Source organism: Blennius ocellaris, assembly GCF_963422515.1.
Source record: "Blennius ocellaris genome assembly, chromosome: 7".
Lineage (NCBI taxonomy): Eukaryota > Metazoa > Chordata > Actinopteri > Blenniiformes > Blenniidae > Blennius > Blennius ocellaris.
In genome coordinates, this window is record NC_137656.1 from 14,417,137 (window position 1) to 14,429,931 (window position 12,795).

Below are 12,795 nucleotides of genomic sequence, written 5' to 3' on the forward strand. Positions count from 1 at the left end.
ATACGCTCTACGCATGCAAGCATGCACACAAAAAGCCTCACTCACCAGCAGACACAGGATGAGCAAATTCTAGCATGACATTGAAAATTCCCTTTGATCTTCATGTAAAAAGTCTGAGCTGTTTATTAGTCAGTGAGTGAGAATAGAAAAAAAATTATGCATGTGCAGTATCTCAGTTGTACACATACAGATTAGCGAGGAGGGGTACAAAGAAATGTTAGGAGGCTACATAAGAATCACCGTGGCACTATTCACTGTCACACTGAATCTGCTCTGATAACTCATGTAGTGTCAAATGACTACAGTCATTAACAGGACTTAAATGCTTAACTTCAGGATCCCAGGTTCTGGAGGAAAAGGAGGAATAAAGAAGATTGCAGAGGAGACCATACTGGGCCAGGGAATACAAAAAAAAGCAGATTGAGGAAGAGGGAAAGAATAAGAGACAAAAGGCTATGCTTAGCCAGTTTTATTTGCTGCCATTGCTGTTCTCAGACCCAATTTAAACTACTATTTTTGGTTTTCTCATTTTCAAAGCCAGAACATGCTGGTTATATCAACCTACTTTGCTGTTCTGTGACCATGAAAGGCTCAAAATAGTTTATTGGCCATTTATCCATAATAGACACCAATAGTTTTGAGTTTCTGTGATGGATGAGGAGGAATAAATCAGGTAGTGGCCGGGTCTTTTCAATCTCCGTTATCCACTTCCTCTTTCAGATTTCTCCATAGATGGACTTCCTGTGTTGCCCAGGAGACTATCCATCACCATGACAACCAAGAACACCACCTGCAGTCGTTGCTCAAGTCTATTATTATAAGGAGAAATGCTTCCCGATGTACAGTTTCTGTAAAAACATGTAAGAGTGAGAAATGGCAAAGGCCAGAAGACTACTTGTGTATACCTGCATCATCTTACATTCACTTGCACTTAGTACTTTTTATTGCACTTTTTTACATCTCAAGTCTTTCCTGGAGATTCACACCATCATGCCGAGCATCGTACTTTATATTACTTTAGCCTAGTTTACTGTTGCGTTAAACAAGGAACAGAGCAGTAATGAAAAAGAACTGAAAATGCCACAACTGCTACTGCAAGCTTGCTTGACATGAACTCTCAGAAAAATGGCAATTTAGACCACAATTGCAACATTTCATCAATTAAAAGAGGGCAGCAATGTTGGCCGATATGGCACAGGGAAAAAGTTGTAGATGCATGCACAGGTATTGAAAGATAAGTGGACACAGACAAACAACTAGACATTGAAGCAAGTATATATACACACACACTTCTGAACAGTTCTGCTCAATAAAATTGGCTTCTTTGACATTGAGTTGATGTTTCAGTCTGAGAAATGGAGAGAATCTGACAATTTTGGCAACATGTTGTTGCAAAGTACATGCACACCACAGGTAATGAACCATATATGTAAAACATCCTAATTCAAAAACACTGAACTATGTTTGCATGTTTCCAGACATAAAAGAACAGACACTGATCACCAGACGAGATGTTCTTGTACTTGTGAATGTAAATTACCTCAGGAAAGATTAATGATCCCCAATGGGAATTTGATATCAAAGCTTGAGTCTTGAAGGTATTAAAGGATGCATCTTTGCTGTGCACTAAGGTTAGATATGTGAAGAAAAAATTATAAAACCCAACACTGTAGCTTACTGTCGGCAGGTTTACAGTAAGTGAAAATGATTAACCAGCGATGAAGAAAGCAAAGACGATCAAGTACTTACGATCTGTGTATGTACAACACTGCCATTTTATTCAACAGCAGCATCTTGACCAGTTATTGCAAGTGGCCATGTAACTGCACACTCTGTTACTTCTCCAACTTGTAATATATTCACAAACATCATTAGTGTGTTACTGAAGAAAGAGCCATGCCCTTCATTATGTCATGTTGCGACAGAGAAAGAGAGATCATTAAATCTGAACAGCAGCCCACTGGGATTAGAGCATTATTAAATATTCTGATACAGAGGGTGACACCTCTAATTAAGAGTTTCACAGCAATAAATGAAAAAAAAAAGTGATTGAACAAAAACTTCTGTTGAGTATAAACAAAAATAAGAGTTCACACAGCCAGAGCACATAAATCATCATCTGTCACTTCTTTGAAAGACAGTGATTTGAATCATGACATTAAATTTGACTCTCGAGCATTTGGGAAGAAAAAAAAATACCTAGAACTTCCCAGCATGGGAGCTCATTATTCTGATGCCCAAAAGTTTATTTCAGATGATATTTTTCCCCCCACATACTTGAATTCCACCAGTGACATAGGGAAAATGAAATGAGGAAAATGAATTGAGCTTATAGTACAATATTGCCAGAGGCCGATAGAGACTGCATCACAAGTCTCGAAAATGTTGCCCAATGACTAATTGTAATGCCATTGCTTTTTGAAGTAATTCAAGAGGAACTGACGACCAACCTTGAATCAGTAAAGCTGCAAATATTGAATGTTTTGTAAGCTTGCTTCCTTAGCTAGACATGAAACAAGTTGTAGAGCTGCTCTCTGTCTTTGATACTCACTTGATGATGCTTATGATGCTTTGTCTATAGTTCAATAAACTTTTAATAAGTGCACGAGGGGCATTTCATTAATAATACAGCATGGAAGATGACAGAGCATTTCCAACATTAACATTGTTCTGAACCCTAAGTATCATGTTTTATCTTGAGCACAAGTGTTGTCTGCGTTGAGGAGAGTTATGGGCAGCCATCTTGTTATGTATACACCTCGCATTATTTACTAAAGGCAGTCACCTTTTGTTCATGAAGAATGTGAGACAATCTTCTGTTATTTTCAATAGTTATGCATCACGAAGTGGAGACAGACTGTGGCCCCGCTCCTGTGAAACATAAAATATCAGCTTGCTTTTCCTGTAACAGGAAAGCGGGAACAGGATTTTATAGAAAATATGAGCGTACAAATTGATAATAAATACAAGAGAAATTTGTTGACAAGCTGTTGGTAGTTTATCTCAGCTGTTACTATATGTTCTTCATCACATCACTTAAATTCTACTCCTACTGCTTTATGAAGAGCTAGTAGGTGTAACAGGTACTATTTCCATGGAACATGCACAACACCTTACACAGACAACAAGAAGATCTTTTTATTTTTTTTAACCATTTAGTCAATAGCAAATGCTAGCAATATGTAAGGACAAAATGCAAGAAACTAACAATGGATTTTATGTGGAATCAGTCAATGTGGAACTGTACATCACTGCCCAAAATCCATTAATTATTATCTACACCTTGCATCATGTATGCAATCATAATTCATGTGTTATACTTAAATTAGGGCTGTGACTTCAATGTGTTCATTTTCATTAAATAATGGGGGAAATTAATATATAAAAGAAATTAATGCATTTAAATCATCCAATTATTGATATGACATAAGTGTACTTATTAACTTATCTACCAAAATCATTCCTGATTTCCTGATCATTTCTGATTTATTGTTACAAAGCAATATCATCAGATCATTAGATTTATATCAATCATTATCTTCCACTCCTAATATAAATCTATCAATGGTAAAAAAAAAAAAAAAAAAAATATGACTGCAGAATATGCAACATAAGCAGCTAAGCAACATGCTGTTGTTGATGAAGTCAACAACAAAATACTTTGCACTCAATAAACAAAGCCACCCAAATTACATAATCAGGTTACTTGAAGCAGTATTGATCAAATTATAGAAATCTGATTATCCTTACATTTTTCAGACAGAAAACAGCCAGTTGATCAAAACTGACACCATCTTTTGACCTCCTGAAAAACATTTCGAAATGGCTCATGCAACTTTTCATTAGTAACAGTCTTTGTGTTTTCTAAGCTCCTGCAGCACATCAGATTCAACACAGAACAACATACTCTGAATTAAGGTGCCATGTCCCAGTTTTGATATGAGCAGATTTCCAACAGCATAGAAAGAACTGTAGAGGAGATATAGGCCGTCCAACACAGTGCAAATAAAAGTAATTGAATGGTCAAACAAAAACAGTACACAGTTTTCATTATATTGTGTGAAATGCCATACATTCCCAGCCTGCCTGAGGCACTTGACTCACATCAACAGAGACTTTTGTGATGACGCTTTCCCAGACATTCTATGCAGCCACCTTCAGCTTTTGTTTGTTGCAGGATCTCTTTGCTTTTAGTTGTCATCTTCAGCTGCAAGGGCAGAGGTCAATCAGATTCTGCAATGTCTGAAATGCTGTGCAGTTATACAAGGTTGTCTGTTTTTCTATACTGTGTGCACAATTTTTTGTTCATCCTCAGATTTAGCATTCCTGGATGAAACCCTCATCATGTCTGCTCACATCTTTATGTGTCATATTTAGACACACTGATGCACCAGAACAGAAAAATATGAGAATCAGGAATTTACATTTCTAGAATTTATTTCCATTGCAAGTCAAAAAGACTGATGCACAAATCCAAATTCAGAACAAAAAACTGTCTTCCAAACCAGCGTTGGTGCTTGGACTCTCTAACAACAAAGTTTAAAAGTTGAATGGTCAATTAGTTAAGGTCTGGATTTTGCTCATTAAGCTGTGTATTAACACTTTCATTTGAGGTTAGTCAGTTGAGGCGTATCTAAACTAAGAAGAAACTTTAAGTTTTCTGTCTTTGCACCCACACACTGCTCTTTAAGTTGCCCCGGCGCTTAATGAAGCACTCTAATGCGGAGGATGAATTTAATTTCAATTCCCAACATCTGTCTGAGCAGACTCTACAACTATCAAGCGTATGAAATGGTATAACTATTATTAAAAAATAAAGGGGAAAAACATGAATTTGGCTCAAATTAAATACAGAATTCTGGTCGTATTTGTTAGTTTTAATTGATGATCCTCCAACTAATCCAACCTCCCTGAATTTTTGTAGACAACTTTTGAACCACTCGTGCTGCTTTCCTTTGGCAGTCAGCCAAACTTTAATATGTTTGATTATTGGGATATTTTGAGGCAGCTGCTATCCAGGATAATGTCCTAGAATGAGGGCCAACTTTGCTTAAAGCCTTCAAATGAACAATTGTTTAATTATCATGGGTGATTATTATATTAGCTACATTCACTCCACTGCACAGCTCTGCCCGTAGGAATAACACTGGTTTAATACGACGCTGCAATGCCAGGGAATCCTCATAAACGTCCATCTCGCTATCCATCTTCTCTACCGCTTGATCCAATTCAGGGCTGGGCTCGGTACGAGCTCAGAGTGAAGACAACATCTTCAGTCCATCACAGTGCAGAGAGACAGTCTCACACACGCACACACGCACGCACGCACGCACACACACACACTAACCCTAACCCTACAGACCAACTTTCCAATTCACTTGGAATATATGATAGTACAAAATATATAACATAGAAATATAGAACATAAAATGAGACAGCTTTCCTAAAATGTGAACTGAAAAACTACCTGGTCATGAAATAAGTCAATTGCTGATGTGATCTCGAAGTGTATGCAGCCTACACATTAACAATTACAGATATTTTTTAAAGAGTGAGTTTTTACATGATTCCTTCTTTTCACACTTTGTGAGACTGCAAAATGTTACAAAATCAACAGCATAATAGTCATTTTAACGACTAGTCAGTCAAAAATCACTGTTCAAACAATACTCAGTGTATAGTCATATAAAGTATGTTCATTATGTCTTGTATTGTTTTTTTTTATTAAACCATAATATGAGATGTATTATAAGATTACAATTTCTCTATGTATATCATTTTGTAGGTTTAATGTTTTTTTAAGTACAATGTTTTATCTTTTTTAATCTTTTTTTCTCATTGATCTGAGCCAATACATCTTCATTTTGAGTTTTACAAGTAAAAGTACTTGAATATTCTGACTATAAGAAACAATGAGGTGACCTATGACTTGCTGTTTATCACTGGCTACTTTAGGCTAAAGTCAAAGAAATTTGTTTCGAAAGCATTAAATTTATTTTTTTTCACGCCCACCTCATAGGTTGTGTTGTATCCTGGTCAAAATTATTGCGGATATTTGAACTGTGTAGAAAAGAATGTATCCCAAAAGTTGACAATTTCATCATTTGTAATGATCAATGTCTTAATACATAAAGGGGCAACTAACAAGAACAATAATATTGGATGTTAAGTATATCAGATGGGTTTTGTTGAGAGAAACAAAAGAACAACTCAGAGAGGCTAAGTGTGTTAATTCACACTTCATTGGTGGGGGGGGGGGGGGGGGTTCCGCATAGTTCCAAGGAACATGTAAGAAGCTGCACATATTGTCCAAATTTTGTCAACTGTTGCTGAATGTGTCCAATGGCATGTCATGCTTGTTATGACATATCCTGGTGCACACAGACTGCACCTCTTTATTTTACTCCTCTGATCCACCCTCAGTAGTGTGCTGATCAAATGTATAATCGAGAGCCTCACTTACGGGATGTCTACCCGCCCTAGCGTTACCACATAATGAACTGAATACACTGTATCTATGAGGAAAATTCTATATCATTGAAATTATTTCATATCTGTCTGTGAGACTGTGCGTGTGGAAGTGTGTATCCAACTGTGGAGGAGGATCTACCTGAGCCCAATTATTACAGTAATTGTCTCCTAGTTGTAGTTGTCTCCTCTATTCACTTTTAATGATTGGTTATTCAAAGACACGAAGACAGTACAAAAGCTGAATAGACCACAAAAAATGTGTAAAATGCAAATTGATAACATGTATATTCTGTGTGAAAAAAAAAAAAATTTTTACACAGAAGTTGCATGTTTTCTCTTGGTTTTACAGTTTCTTCCCACAGTCCAAAAACAATTTGAGACTAACTGGATGGATGGATGGATGGATGGATGAATGGATGGACAGAGTCTTTAAGTTATTCACAGGTGTGGTTTGTAATTCAAAGTTTTATCAAACGATCATTTATATAATAACAAATAAACAGAACAAGAAGGCTTCTGCTCCTCACACCGTCTGGTTACAGCAGTTACTGCAGCTCCGCAGTCTCCACCCCCGCCATGCTTTTAAAATAAAGTTTTACTTTCCCTTGTGTTCATCTCAAACAGCTTAGTCAGTGTTTGCACTTTGGATAGTTTCCCAAAAAAATGATCTCAGCCTTCCCCGGGTCAGTAAAGCTCATTCTCTTCCCTTTCCATGTGAACTGTAGAATCGCTGCATGTGCCGGAGTGTATTTCACCTGATGCTCACACAGAGCCCTCATTATGGGGGAGATGCGTCTTTGCATCGGCTTCTTATGGCTTCAAATTAGCTTTCATGGAGAGTTTATGGAGTTTTAGTTATTCTTAATTGAAGGAGAATGGAAGCATGTCTAAGGTGCAGCCATTCCCTAGATCCTTATCATGTGACTCATGCTCTTAGTTGTGCTTTTGTTTTTCACTATATTTTTTTCTGGTCCATTTTAGTGGAACTGACATGTTTTTTGGAGCACAAACTGCTGTCTGCTGTAAATTATATGTGAGACACGTGTCATTTTTTTTTTACCAACAAGTGACTGACAATTCTCTCTGTGCCACAGAGGAAGTGACAAACAGAGCGAGACAAAAATTGAAAGTCAGAAGAGGCAGCAAAAAAAAAAAAAAAAGCAGACGAAGAGGCAGATGGATACTTCCCACACAGTGTATGTCCAGGAAATGTAATCTGTGATTGTCTCACACAAGTGTCTAACCTTAGTCTGACTTCAACGGATGAAAAGAGACAAATCGAGGGTGAGAGATACTCTAACAAGAAAAGTCTTCAGTGCTTATTATAGCACAAGAAATTGCCTGCTGTTTTTACTCAGTGCCAGTGGTCTCATATTTTTTTTACACCAACCATGGAAATGAGTCATTTGACATAGATGCACTGTGCTGCTTGGCTGGGTAATGATGGGCATAAACGTGGTCATTCATCATTTTTTATGAATCATAGATACAAACAGAATGGGAAATGTGCCGAGTTGTTATACTTTAGGCTGATTGTAATTTTAAAGGATGAAGAACAATGTTCCATTGCTCTCATTCACCTCTGATTAGGGAGTCATAAAAATGTCATCAAATCATTGGTATTCATCTAAATACTTTCAAAATGAAACATTGTTGATCGTATTCATGAAACAGATAAAACAATACATTCCAAAACACTCATGACTAAATGTTCAACTAAATTAAATGTATTTTCAGTGTAGCCATCAATTGGTTTAAGTTACCAGATATAAAGTACCGTATGTGTAACAGTTTTATTGTGTCATAACTATAAGAAATGTCCATGTTAGTTTCTGAAAGTCTTCAGTCATCTGTTTTAACAGATGTAAATCCTGTTTTATCAATTCAAGGATGAGCATTTTTATTATTGTCCAAGAATTGCTGTAAAATAAATTAAAAATGTTAAATACTTAGTGCTGTATCACATCACCGTTTCATTGGGTCTCACCCTTTAAGACCCTCCACAGGAGGCAGACCGCTACAGTTTTACCATTTGATTAACTGTCATGAGTTGTTGCTGCACATTTCAAGGGGTTAATTTCCACCCCCTTTCACTTCCCTTGATGATAGTGGTCGGGAAGTGGCCAAAAAGGAGAGGAAACTAAAGGCAAAGCATGAAACAGCAAAATAAGGAAACAAGAGATTTCATGGCAACCACAGACTGTGCTCCTGTTGAAATCCTCACATTAGAAAAATGCTTTTGCCTTCAAATGGATCACCTTGGAAATGGGAAAATAATGGCTAAGCCTTTGAAAAAAGTGTAAACTGTGATGTTTAACTTTTAAATGACATAGCCAGACACACACTAATGCAGTTTAAAAAAGGTTATATGTAGCTTTCTGTAATAAAAGTGAATATTGGAGCTGCATTAATGACATTAACAGTGCTGTGAAAAAGTTAGCAACTTGAGATGTTTAGATTCTTATTTATCATGTAGTATCATGAGGGAAGCATGCGATCTATCTTCTATAACATGGAAATGATCTCAAACATGTAGGTTTTAAGAAAGATATTCGCTCAGTTTTGCAACACAACAGATGGCACGTGATTATTTCGGTTGCACTTTGTGTTAAGTTAATTAATTCAAAACAGCATTGGTTGCATTAGATTTGACAGCAAAGACCTACTGACGTTATGCATCACAAACCAAAAGGTAGAAAAAGGATGCCATCTACGTAAACTACAGAAAAAAGATAATTGATTTTCTTGACCAATAAAATAGGCTCATGGGAGACAATCATACTTTTAAACAATAGCTGATGAATTGCACCAGTACAACAGTATGAATCAATTGCTTGTAAAATTCTAAGTGGCCCCAATCAAACTTATGAACTGGAAAATTACTCACTCAATTTAAGTGACGGAAAATGTGTCAAGTCCGAAACATTGTTTCACTTTGGTGCCAAGCAGGTACAAATTTGTGGCATTAAAAATTAGGAAACCATGTCAGGGACAAAAGATTAAATGCAAAAATCTTAAATCGGACTAATGTAAAGACAGAGAACAATCTGCCGTGTCTGACAACACTTGTTTCTCAATTATGCTTTATTTTAGGATTTCAGCACCAGGGAGGCTCAATATATGATCTGCTTCCCCTCAGTAAAGCCTCAGTGCGTTTAGGTGCTTTCATTAATATTTCGGCCCTTAAGGAGCTGCTTTGCTGTAAGATAGTAAGGATTTAAGAGATCTTCATTACTCAACTGCCTTTAAGCTGAAATGAGCAAAATGATGTCAGTTTGGAGGCTCAGACTTCAGACTATATCCACCTAAATGAAAATAATTTTGCACACAGACAGAGATTTCACATTACATCCTTAAATTATATATTTTCACTATCAGACTGATACCTTTCCTAACCTCCACCCGTTATCTGATCCAACTGGAATGATTATCAGGGACATTAATAACTGCTGGGATACAACAACTTATGTGCATACAAGACCTAGATGTGAACAGTAGGAGAGGCGCACACAAACTTGCTTGGTTATATTGAGAAAAAAGATCGGATTTATGCTTCAGTTACTGCATCGGACGATGATGTTACCTTGCTTAAAGTTTAACTTCACTTTGTTGCTCTCCACTCAATCTGAGGCGACCTCTGCTACGACATATTTCAATACACAAGAATAACATCTTGTATGTCACCTACGTATACCAGGATGTTTTCAGGAAAAAAATTTATGACGTTAACAAACTAGTGCAACAGGCAAAAAGCTCAGTATGGAAGTAGATGGAGATAGAGGATGTGGTCCAGCATTTTAACTCCATGGTAATCTGGAAACTGCTGTTTTGGTGCGGCACTGGTGTCATTTAGATTGGCTCCTAATTTCCTGCTGTTTATCTAATGGTTGTTTGGAGCTTAAGCTCTGAATGCAGTCTCACTCTGCACAGTATTGATACATGAGTTATGAATTTTCTGATACTGTCAGATGATTATCTCAGGTTGTCTGTAATCATGTGACCACAGATCTGGCCATGATTGAAGATATTGCAATGTTTTCCTGTCTTTTGTCTGAGACGGTCAACGTGGCATGATGTATCACTGCCTTTGATTTTATCTTCCACCAAAAGCTGACCAATTGTAATCCTTTAATCCTTTATATGTCATTTAGAGTTTCTCCTCCCTGACTATAATGGACACTACGCATGATCAGAACTGACCTTCTGAATTTATTTTTAGTTGCAGTTGTGCCTTGTTAACCTATGCCTTCTATACAAAAAGAAAAGAGAAAAAAACAAACATTCATTCAAATAGGCTTCCAAGACTGATTGACTCCTCCAATACTGTGTATGTGGTGCGCTTTGAAGCCGTGGCGCTGACGTCTATAACGGACCAAGAAAAGTGGGCGTGTAGTGCTGAACATGCACAAGCAGCTTATCGTTTATATTTCCAGAGACCAAAGGAATTAGACGTCATATAGACACTGGTGACTTGCCACAACATCATCCAGCTGGTGCAGCTGCCTGATCAGTACGTATTTATTTATGCTCGCTGTGTTTTCATTTTTGAAATACAACTCACTGTTTACTCCAATATCTGATAATGGTTAAAGCCAATAACCTGTTCTCTGTAGGTCATTGTTTATGTAAAATAACACAAACTAAACATGGACTTCAAAGGAGATAAGAGGAAAGAATCAGAAAAGGCAATAGGTTGTGGTTGTTTCAGTTTAGCATGTCAATCTGTCTGTCAGCTGTTGGCCTTCACTGAGATTATACCGCCTGTCTATGCTCAATGACAGAAGATGCAAATAAACCGTAACACCGAGCCAAGATGGAGAACACCCTGGAGAGAGACAGAGAGACAGAAAGCAAGCGCAAGATGCTGACAAAAAGAAGAGCAGCATTAAGCGAAGGAAACATGAAAGTGAAAGACAGGCTGAGGTCGAAAGGTGGAAAAGCGACAAAGAATGCAAAGAGTGCTAACAGAAGAATAAATATTCATGGCTGCCTTAAATGTATTTTTACTTATGTATGAATACAGAAGTCAACTGCTATTTAGCTAATCTGAGCAATGTTGGCATAGCCCCGTGATAATAAGCTGTACTTGCCCCTTTTGTCGGGTGTTGTGGAGGCAGCTTGACACACAGGAAGTGTGTTACCGAACAAAGCCTCACTGATACAAGGTCCCTTCTGAAAGTCGGATTTGTCACTTAAAAGGACGTCAAAGCTATCGAGGGAAAGGTTTATCAAAAAATACATATGGCGGGGATTGCTGAGTCAGCAACCAGGTTGCTGTGGAATAAATAGTTTAGATTTCATTGTATTGTATTTCTAAAAGCAGCGATCTGCTTGCTCAAAACACTGTGATAGAGCCAAATACATTTCTGAAATGTTTATGAGTCTATGCTGTGAATTACAAAACAGTCCTTTCAGTTCACCTGGATATTTTCACCTTGTGCCGACTATTACTGGCCTGTCAATCCTGCTTATGTGACATAGTATTAGGAAAACTAAGCGAACATTTTGTGTACCGAATTCACTGCACACAGAACTGCACAATGTGCAAGGCAAATAAAAAAAAGAACGAATAATAATAGAAAAACTAGAGAAATCATGACTTTAAAGAAATTTGAATCAACTACCTGACTTTAAAGTTTTGTAAAAAAAAAAAAAAAGAAAAAAAAAGCCTATGTTTCCTCATTATGGACAATCTTTACATCATTGCACTACTACAGATACAAAACACAGCACAAGCCTCATCTGCTGCTCATCGTGTCATTCCTTGGCTGCACACCAAGGCTTGAAAACACTTTCGCTAAGCTGATGATGAGGTGCTGAGAATGGGTATCTCGAGGCTAAAGGATCTGCTCTGCTCCCAACCCCTTTCTTTCGGTCCCTTACATATTCTCATAACCTACAGCAATAATTATGAAAGCAATAGCTGGATTTTTCTTCTCCTCACTGCACTTAGGAAGGCAATAGGCTTCCCTTCATTGTGTTAGTCTTTATCCTGGAAATCATTTATTTTAGATCCGTTCTGACTTAATTTCAAACTCACTTCACTTACAACTCTTCTAAGGATAATGACATCCCGAATGACTAAGGATGAGTTGACGATTTACAAACACATGCTAAACTGGCTTGTTGCTGTCTGGTTTTATTATATATTTTCCTTCAAAGCAATTCCAAACATACAACAATCAATAACTACAAGTCATAGGAGTGCTACCTGCACACATGAATGTCTATACTGCTGTAGGGTGCTGAGGTCAGAAAGCATGCCCATGGACAGATGAATAAACAAAGGATAAGTTTGAATTTGAGAAAGAAATAGCCTTTTTT